General features: G+C 44.5%; 1 protein-coding gene across 7 annotated transcripts in view; it reads right to left on the minus strand.

Moving 5' to 3' along the window:
- Tnc (tenascin C) overlaps positions 1-8,924 on the minus strand; it is an 85,769-nt gene extending 76,845 nt beyond the window's left edge. For 2 of the 7 annotated variants that reach the window (XM_046451820.2, XM_046451819.2), the window contains exon 1: positions 8,674-8,922. The gene's annotated coding sequence lies outside the window, so the exon portion shown is untranslated. Of the gene's footprint in view, positions 1-8,673 lie in introns of all 7 variants that reach the window. The other 5 variants (XM_046451822.2, XM_046451821.2, XM_046451817.2 and 2 more) reach the window with 4 other exon arrangements.
- Positions 8,925-10,515: the final 1,591 nt, after the last annotated feature.

Here is a 10,515-nt window from a genome sequence, read left to right on the forward strand (position 1 = left end):
GAGAAGGGCATTCTCGGCAAGAGGAAATGGTATTTGCAAGGACATGAAAAGCATAAAACAGTTGGTGTGGAAAATTGAACAATGGGGTCTGTGTTATGGTTTAGATATTAGGTATCCCCCAAAAGCTCATGTGTGAGACAGTGCAAGAAGGTTTAGAAGAGAACTGATTGGTTTATGAAATGCTTGACACTATCAGTGAATTAATTCCCTGATGGGATTAACTGAGTGGTAGCTGAGGGTAGGTGGGGTGTGGCTGGAGGAGGCAGGTCCCTGGGGTGTGACTCTGGAGTATATATTTTGTATCTGGTGAGCAGAGACAGTCTCTCTCTCTCTCTCTCTCTCTCTCTCTCTCTCTCTCTCTCTCTCTCATGTCTGATAATCATGTGAGCTGCTTCCCTTCACCACACTCTTCTGACATGATGTTCAGGCTCACCCTGAGCCCTGAGGAATGGAGCCAGCTGCCTATGAACTGAGACCTCTGAAACCGCGAGGCCCCAAATAAACTCTTCCTCTCCTACAATTGTTCTGGTCGGGTCTTTTAGTCACAACAGAGTAAAATCAGACTAGAACAGTCTGTTTGGAGACCAGGGTTCAGGTCATGGAAAACCTAGCATGCCAGGCTAGGGATCTGAATTTTTCTCATGGGCAGAAAAGAAGCATGTGGAAATCTTTCGGTTTAGAAATATCATCGACTTCCTAGGCCAAGGCTGAGGGGAGATTAAAGGGGCGTCACTGTGACCTACAAAAAGGAAGCTGCTTCAGTGGCCCCCTGGGGCAATGCCAGGGGCTGACCTTGGAGGTGAGAATGGATGGGCTGGGGAGGCTGTGAACTGATGCACTTGTCAAGGCAGCAAGATCTACAAAATTTTGCATATGGGGAGTGGTCAAGGAAAAGGAATTGGCTTTGAGGTTTTAGACTTCATTGTACCTACTGGAGAAGGACAACTTTTGTTGCCTTGAATGTCTTGCCTTTACGTTAAATATATTTGGAGTCATTTCCTTGGGGGGACCTTGCCCTGCGATAACATTCAAAAGAAATCAGGGATACCTAATGAACTATGACATCGATGCAAAGCACTCATATATAGAGATGGAGAAATCAAAAACAGTCTGCTCAGTGGCTGCCATAATTATTGATTATACATCAGCAGAAGTACCGACAGATCCAGTGAAATTGTCACTGATAAGTGGTTGCCAGAATATTGGTGACATTAGAGTGTCAGAGCCATGGCAGGCAGGTAAGAATGGCCCCATAGATAACTGCTTCCTGATAGTCCCATATCTATGTAATCACCTTCTCTTGACTGTGGTATGGCCTAATGACTTGTTTGTTGCCAACAGCATAAGATTAAGTTGATAGAATGTCACCTTCCTGATTAGGTTTCAAAAGAATGTGATGCCCTTCTTGCTAGCACACATTCTCTCTCTCTTTTTTCTTTCTTATTGGCTTTGATGAAATTAATGGCCTTGTTGAAAGAGGCCCACGTGGCAAGGAACTGAGGGTGGTCTCAGACCTATAGGCAGCAAGGAAGTGAGGCCCTCAGTCTAATAGACCTTGAGGAATTGAGTCAAGCCAACAACTACATATGTGAGCCTGGAAGTTCATCATTCTCCACTTGAGCCTTCAGATGGGACCTGAACCACGGCCAGCACTGTGACGGTAGCCAAGAGCAGAACATCCAGTTAAGCCGTGCTCAGATTCTTGAACAACAGAAGCCATGAGATAGTATGTGTGTGTTGTTCTAAGCCACTAAATTTTGCGATAATTTATTATGTAACAATAAATAACTAATACAGAATTATTAGTTATCCTTGGCCAGTCCATGTGAGCTAAGGCTGCTTAGAGAATAGGACCGTTCATTTATCTTTTCTAAGAGAATGTATTAGTTCTGCAGCTTTTTATATTGTCCCTGGCTTCCAAGAGCAAGAGTCAGAAGACCTAGGATTCCACCCTGACCCTGATGCCAACTGGCACAAGATCTTTCCCTTCTCCATGTCTCAGTTTCACCATTTTTAAAAGAAGGACGTTAAACTGGGCCAGCACTTTGTAAAAACATTTTTTTTTTTTTGGCCACAAAATCCTTCCACCAAATGAAATTTCATGAGGAAGCTCAATGTACAAAACAGATAAAAATGGAGGAACTTCAGTTGAAATAAAGTTGAGGCCCCTGCTATGCTTCTACATCACCAATCACTTCTGGGGGGATTTCTGAATTCTGCCTGCAAATTCCTGGCTTAGAGGCTGCCCATAAGCCCATTTAGTTCCAACATTCTCTAAATATATATATGTGTATATATATATATATACATACATATACACAAATATGTATATTTTTATATATAAATTTATGTATATATATTATGTATATAAATTTAAATTTATAAATATATATAAATTTATGATTTATGTGTATATGTGTATTTGTATATTATATATATATATATATATATATATATATATATATATATATATATATCTCCCATCTTTATGTGAGAACTCTTTTGTAATGTCTCTGCATGAAGCTACTTCTAAGTGACCATCTAAGACCCATAGCATCTCAGAGAGTTGAGAGATGGCCACTTCCTCTGGGGACTTTGTTCCTCTGGGGTCTGGTGCACCCAACTTCATTGGACCTCTTTTTGGTTTTCCAAGCTCTCCAGAGGTGGATTCCCTCTATTGAACCAAAGCTCCATAGACCTTTACCTCCACCAGACTCTCTCTTTCCCAGGTGGAAAGTCATGGTTTCATTCTCCGAACACACTCATCTTTTTAAAAAATACATTATTTTGTATCTTGATGACTATACTGGACACCATGTTCCCAAGGGTCTCTTGTTGTCAGGGGATCCACTGGAGTTTTGGGATCTCTCCTTCTGGCTTCGATGTGTTGCTTCTGCAAGTGAGGCCACATGCACTCACGTGGCACTGTATGTGCATCACAGTTCCCTCACACACTGCTGATTGCCAGGGTTTCCCTGAGCTGCATCTGTAGGCTTAGAGCCTTCAACAAAATATTCAATAAGTTTTACTCATTGGTCATATCTCTGTCATTGTTTTTAACCTACCATGTATGACCTACCCTTCTATATACTCTCTGGGTAGTAAAATTTGAGTTCTTCTTCTCCTCTGGAGTATCCCTTTGCCTGACATCCACCATGAGAAGTTCAATGGTTTAAGCATTACCCTCTCTATCTACCCTTTAAAAATGTAAATATATCTCTAGCATTAGCTGATTGTCACCAATCTTTTTTTTTTTAACCTGGGAAATGGGAATAATTCCCTAGTATCCATGAGGCACAGCGAGAGAAGCACCATTTGGGAGGACCACAAAGCCACCATTTTCAACTTTATGCAAGTGAACCACCTTTCGAGGCCTCAGTTACTGTATCTGTAAATTAATAGCTAAGTACGGGGAATATCTGTAGAGAAGCATATAAATTTGTAAATCCATGAGTATCTTTGTGAAAAACAGACCTTGCAGGCTGAGATATAGCTCAATGGTGGAGTGCCTTCCTGGCAGACAGGAAGTCCTAGGTTCAATCCCTAAATCAATCAATCAGTCAGTCAATAAAGAGTTAAAAAGAGACCTCACAGGTGAAGACGCCTCATAAACCATAAAAAAGTCAAAAGGCAGTGTACAAAAGGACGTTGGGAAGTCAAGCAGTACTGTGATGTTTCTGTTCCGTTTCCTTGGGGGATAGCAGAGAGTTTCATCAATAGTAAGTTACAAGGGCCAGGTACCCGCCAGCAGGCTTTGGGGAGAACAGACTCCAACAGGCATGAGAATAATGGCCCTGAGCATGACTTGCTGATTCTAACAGTTGTTATCACTCTCCAGGATCTTGGAGCTGGATTTGACTTTGGGATCTACCAATTGCTTATCTGCATGGTGTTGGAAAAACTGCTTAAACTTTTTCAGCCCCAGGCTCCCCATATCTGAATGGGGAGCAGTGCTACTAAAAACAATGGCTGGTGATCAAATGGCATCATGCCTGTGGAGTCCTCAATAAATGTTAGCTTTACGGTTATCCCCTAGGCTGCTCCTGGAAGAACATGCTGGACACATGCCTATAGAAGTTAGCAGAAGCCAGCTCACCTCCTTTAGGGTAAGAGGTGATCTGCGGCTAATTCTGAAGCAAAGCTGTCTGCTTGCAGAGCTTATGGCAGAGGGTATTTGCGGAGGATTAAAAGTCCATCAAATTTTGATGGCTACATAATCAAGAACCTCTGAACCTCAGGAACTTTCAATCTGAGACAAGTTGGCATGAAATAATTTTTTTATACTTTTTTCACAATATCTGTATTTTATTTATTCATTTTCATGTGGTGCTGAGGATCAAACCCAGTGCCTCACCTGTACGAGGCAAGTGCTGTGCCACTGAGCCACAACCCAGCCCATGAAATAATTTTTTAAACCTCCATTTACAAATAAACTAGAAATACACATTTCTAGTGTTACAGTCTGCTTTCAACAGGGGCACTTCGCTTTCCCTCCATGATGAAGATAAGAGATCCATGACAGTGCAGAACACGAGGTGGATGCTAAAGTGGAAGAAATATGAGAAAAGGGGAAGCAGACAGAACCAAGAAATCTAGGCTTAAGGCAAACCTGAAAAACCGACTGTACATAGGGTGAGCCTTATCTCCTCCACAGAGAAGTCGCAAGGCATGAGTTGCCCCTAACGGTAGGTCAGGACACTGCTGTATTTTGTGGGGGATGGAATTATTGCCTGGAGTTTGCAGAAGACTGTGCTTAACACTTTGAGGGGTTTTCCCCTTGGAAGGGAGCCACCATCTAACATTTCCCACATGTTGATGGTGTTTGAACTGGTCCAGGATTAGGTTCAGGGGGATTCCGGGATCTTCTCAAGAGTGAGTGGAGTTGGAATCTTAACCTTCCTCTCTGAGGCTCTGGCTGAATTTGTGGCATGGAGCTCACAACCATTTCCCAGTTGTCCTGGTATTCACTGCCCCAAGGCTGGGCACACGTATTTCCTTTATCTGTCTCCCAAGCCACTGTTTTAAAACCAGATGTTCTCCTCATCTGGATCTCAGAGAAGGTGCATGAGTCAGAGGTCCCACCTGAGACAGCAGGGAGAAGTGTTGCTTTTCTGGGATGAAACCAACAGTGATGATCTGACTGCTACCTCTGGTTTTAGTCTTCTCTCCCCCAGGCCTGAAATATGAACTCTTCTATTTCCAGGCAGAGGGTTGCTCTACCATGACCTTTTCTGAACACAGTGAAAGATGATATATGCCAGGTTACTCTGTAAAATCAATAGACAATGCCAGTAGGGGGCTTTCCTGCCATCTTGGTCATTCACTGAAAGACACCACTTAAGATTCTGCACTTGGTCAGTCCTTGCCTGCCTGACTCCAGGAAGCCACGTGGCACAGCAGAAAGAACAGCACGGCTTCAGTTAGAAACTTTGGCTTCCAGGCCAACTCTGCCTCTGACTTATGGAAAGACCTCAGCTGAGACTTAACTTGCTTGAGCCTCGGTTTCTCTATCCATTCCATAAAATGGAGATCGTAATCCATAACTTGCAGCGTCAGGGTGAGAATTCGATGAGACATCAGAAACAAGACGCCCCTTTTACATCTGTGACACATCATCAGCCCTCACAAGTAGCTATTTTGGCAGGTCTGTGTTTTATCATCACAAAGGGTTTGCGTAGCTACAGCCAACTAGATGTTTGTAACACACTTTCTACTTTTCAAACTGAAGTGGCTTCAGTGTGAAGGGGCTGGTGCCCTGTGCCAGCTTGGCTATTTTTCCCGTAGGAAAGCATGGCTGTACATTTGTGGAGATGCAGGGGTAGGAGAGAAGAGGTGTTCTTACTTCATCATAAGCCTTAGAAAGGGAGGATGAAGGGGGTATGCTTTTCATTCTGTCAGCTTGAATTCCCTTTCCAAATTCCATTCTGGTTATACGATCAGGCTACCGCTGTATTTATGGGTGGCCACAGTCTGCCGGCAGGGGCATATTTAGTCAAAAAGGAAGTATTTTCTCCCTGAAGGCAGAACAAGAAGTAGAAGCACTCAGAATGTACCCCTTGTCTGGTGATCATGGAGACTTGGGTCTGAAATCCAGTTCTGTCACTCTGAGTTCTAAAACCCTGGAAAAGTGACTCAGTCTCCCTTCTCTCCAAGCCACCTTTCGTCCAATATGTATAGTCCATGCCTCAGAGACCTGCATCAGGATTTAGTGAGGTGGTGTCCAGAGAGGGCCTATAGCTTAGCAAGAAGGCCACCATGCATCTAGCTATGGCTATCCTTAAAGTTAATTAAAATAGCCAGTTTCTGTTAAGCCTTTTAAACCTTCCCACTTATTCCTGTCATCTGTCCTATTTGGGGAATCACTTTTACTCCCATGACAGCTGCTGACGCAGGGGGCCACATTCCTTGCTGAAACAGATCTGCAACCTGAAAGCACACCACCTGGCTGTGCGCTTTGTGACTGTGTTTGCTGTTTGTCAAGACCCGGTGACATCTCCAGGGTGAGAGCAAGGAGGTGAGGTTGGGATCCTCTAACCCCATTTCAATCAAAAGAGGTCCACATGAACCTGTCAAATTCTAGGGTGTTCCCCCCTCAAACTCATTTAATGAACATTTACATTGTTAAAAGTAAATTCGAAACTCATTGTTTAAAACATTAATACTGAACAAGTCCCAAGCAGGAAAGTCAAGAGGAGCTTCCATTTATTGAACCCTCATTACACACGATTCCTGTGCCAAGCGTCTGTCATGTATTTTTTTCATTTGAATGTCACCAGAGCCTTATGAGATGTAGATTGTCACCCTCTTTATATGGATGATAAAGTCGAGGGCTGGAAGGTTGGTAAGCTCTTGAGAGGGGGAGGGAGGGGCTAGAAGGATGTGAGATTTGGAAGAGAAGTTTTTTAAAACAAAGTGTAGAGGGAAAAAAAATGATGATTGTAGACAATGGCAACACCCCTTTCAGTCCTTGTCCAGTTCACACTGAGCAAACCAAAGAATATTCATGCGCCCCTTTCTTTCCCCATATGTGGTCACTTTCCTGAAACGCAGAGGGCCAAGGCACACTAACTCTCCAGTCCTGCAAACAGCTCTGATGCACACAATGCCAGCAAACTTTCCACTGGCTTATTTAGGACTAAATAAACCTCTTTCTCAGCCCTGAACTTGGCCTTGCCACATCTCAGGACAAGGTGGGAAACAGGCTGGGGTGGGCAGCCGTTTTCACTTCTAAAGCACATATGGGAAAGCTCTATAAACACACAAAGTTCACAAAAACATGAAAAAGAGGCATTCATTCTTCAAACGCACTCCTTGTCCCTCTCTCCTTCTGGACGAAAAACATTTCCAAAGACTCCCCATCAGCATCTTACTTTATAGCCATCAGCTTTAGAATCTGCAAATGCCTAAACACAAAACCTCATGACATTCTGGAATTGAAACTCAGCATTCACATCCAGCCCCGGGCTGCTACCTTTTTTCCAACCTGTGCCAACACAACCTCCTGCTTATAAAATGCAGCCAAGACTCCGACCTGCCAGCCTAGCAAGAGACACCCTGAGATTGGGCGAGATAAAAAGCAGGGGCTGGAAGGGGATGGGAGAATACACAAAAAACAATCCAAGATTGGCTAAGTGCCCCTTTGAACGTCCGGGGTGATGGCAGCTTTTGGCAATGAAAGTGGTTATCCAAACTTGCAGTTACCAAGCGCTCGCTGCCAATCTCTTTATCCCTGCTTTTCTTCTCATTATAACAACGAAGTTATTGTTCCCATTTTAGAGAAGTGGAAACTAAGGCCCACAGAGGTTACATATTTTTCTCAGACATGTGTATGGGGCTGATGGAAATGTCCAAGTATCCTCTGGCTTCAAAACCTGAGTTCTCAATCCTCTTATAGCAATGCCGGGTTACAGGAACCCCTGTGTTTGTCCCAAAGTCCATCAGGGGAGGTGGACTTCCTAGATTTGGGGAAAATAGTTCCTCAGGGCGTTCTGTGGGGGAAGTCTGAAGAGGGGGAGGTGATTCTAGAGATTCTGTGGGACACTGCTGGCTGTAAGTCCCCCAGATATGCAGGAGTCCCACTTGAGAATCAGGAGGCAGCCACCAGAAGCTGACTGCCCTTAAGGACCCAAGGGAGTGCCACCACTCTCACCTGCAGTTTCTCATCTGGCCCTAGAACTGGCTTCTGTCTCTTCTACTCCGACTCACCTCTTTCCACAGGGTGAGTACAAAACTCTCTGTAAACTCTAAGAGCCTTTTAGATGTAAAATTCTGTTGTTCTCTCTACAGTCCTCTATCAATCTCCCCATAATCCATCTTGGAGTAAGGCCATGAGCAATTTCCACTTTCAAACTCTACTTCCCTAGCACTCAAAAGAAAAAACAAGTCATTCACAGGTGAGTCAGCAGGCAGGGACTCAAGAGAGAATTACTACTTTTCCTCTGCAAAAAGGCAAGGGACAAAAACTTTCCAAAAAGTAAACCAAAATGCAAGATCAGAGAAGGACGGGCAGAGAAGACAAGGTGCACCCGATCTTAACCAACAAACACCGGCTTTCTGCTAGCAGCCAAAACAAAGCAAAAGTTTTATAATTAATAAAACAACAATGCATGTGGTACCAGGAGTACCAACAGTACATCATAATGATCTTTGGTGATGGGGGCTAAACAGGCTTACCTCTCCCTGCAGGAAAAGACCTAGATCCGGGAGTGCACCGGCTTCATGAGGAAATACCTGGGCTTGAGCAGCAGCGGGGTTCCCACGTGCGCGCCCCCACTGTGTCCCCCAGCCGCGCTGTCTTTGTGCCGACCAGAGGCGGGGGCGTGTGTCTGCGCGGGAGAGGCGTGTGACAGTAGGCAGGCTGTGGCCAGAGCAGCCAGCTTTGGCTGGCTTATATAGCCAGCTCCTTCCCCTGTAATGGGACGCCTCGCCTCCAGACATCCTTTCCCACTTTTTCAGTTGGCGAATTAAAGGAACAGCCCTCCCAGCGGAACAGGGTTAGCTCATGAAAGACGCACTCACTTCAGGCTCGCGGCCAGGGAAGGAACTCATTTGCATACAATTTATGGCGAAAGTAGGAATTCCCGCTTCCTCCGCCCCCGACACCGTGTGGCTGGGAGTGAAGTGTGATTTTTGCTTTGCTCCCCAAACGGGTTTTCTAATTGTGAAACAGAAGCCCGGGGAGCGAGAGGGAGTAGTACCCTGGCTCTGCTGCGCCTCTATTCCTGTGGGCTGGAAACGCGAACTGGGCTGCAGGGCTCTGGGTAGCAGCTGCTCTGTAGCACCTCGGAGAAAGCACAGGGACTGAGACGAATTCCTGGAAAGAGGAGATAAAATCCTTTAAAAGCTCGGGGAGTTTCAGCTTTCCCTGGGCCAGCAGAGAGAGAACCCAGGATTAGTCCTCAGCAGGTGGGGAACATGCTGGGAGCACAGACCTGCCAGGTTTTTTTCTAAGTGAGAACCAGCTATGCCCAGCTGCCTGAAGGAATCATTGTCCTAGCCCCACTGTCCTGCAGGAAGCTGCTTTTTGACATAGTTCTTGCCTGTGCTTGGTGCTGCTTCTCAGCTGGATCTCCTAGGGAGAGATCCCCAGCTTTCCTCTCAGTACTGATCCCTGTTAACTGCAGCTAAAAAAGAAAAAAAAAAAAAACCATAATTTTGAAAAGTAATAACTTAATCTTTGAGCCAGGAGCTGCTCCTTCACTCCCCAGCCTGCTGTGGATTGTGTCCAGGCTCTGAGTCATCTGTTGGTTTGGTGGTTAGTATGCATTGAGTATCCCCAGGGCACACAGGGGCATTTGCAGGAGGGGGAAGTAGCAGCCACCCACGCTGGGGGGACTTCTGGGCTTGTTGCAGCACAGATTAGTTTGGGATAGTGTAGGGAAAAGAAGCACTATGGAACCTGTAGCTACCACTGAATCCTCTTTTATTCAGTCTGTATTAGGTCCTGCACAAGATACATTATGGACCACTATGTCATTATGTCCTTGCAACCAGTAAGTATGAGAGGTTATAAGGTGTCCCCTTTTTACAGATGAAACAGCTGAAGTTTAGAGAAGTAATGCAACTTCACCAAGGGAATACATGTGGGAAGCATTTAGATTACAACACCGGGCTCCCATGCTTTTTCCATGACACGTTGCTGTCCAGGAATAGTACATGATGATATTTAAATGACGTTAATGTCTTATTAGACATTTGTATAGAAATTATTGCCAAATTGAAATATGGAAAAGGCATTTCTTTGTTCTGTAGAATTAATTAGGACAGAAATCTTTTGGGTTTTTTAATATTATTAACTATTAATAATGGAGGTTTCAATTATTTACCTACTTTCAATACTTAATGATACCAATCTCATAGTATTGATTATTCTGTGAGTCTGTTTTCCCACCTGAGGAAAGGAAGACCAGATTAGGTCATCTCTATGGTAGGTCTGGCTCTGGTATTTTAGGATTCTCATCTTACATGACCCACCCAGATAGCAAGAAAGTCCATAAATAGTCATGTCATAAAACA

Source organism: Marmota monax, unplaced genomic scaffold (genome assembly GCF_021218885.2).
Source record: "Marmota monax isolate L192 unplaced genomic scaffold, Marmota_monax_Labrador192_F-V1.1 WCK01_AAM20220418_F8-fsc00020, whole genome shotgun sequence".
In the NCBI taxonomy this organism is placed as follows: Eukaryota; Metazoa; Chordata; class Mammalia; order Rodentia; family Sciuridae; genus Marmota; species Marmota monax.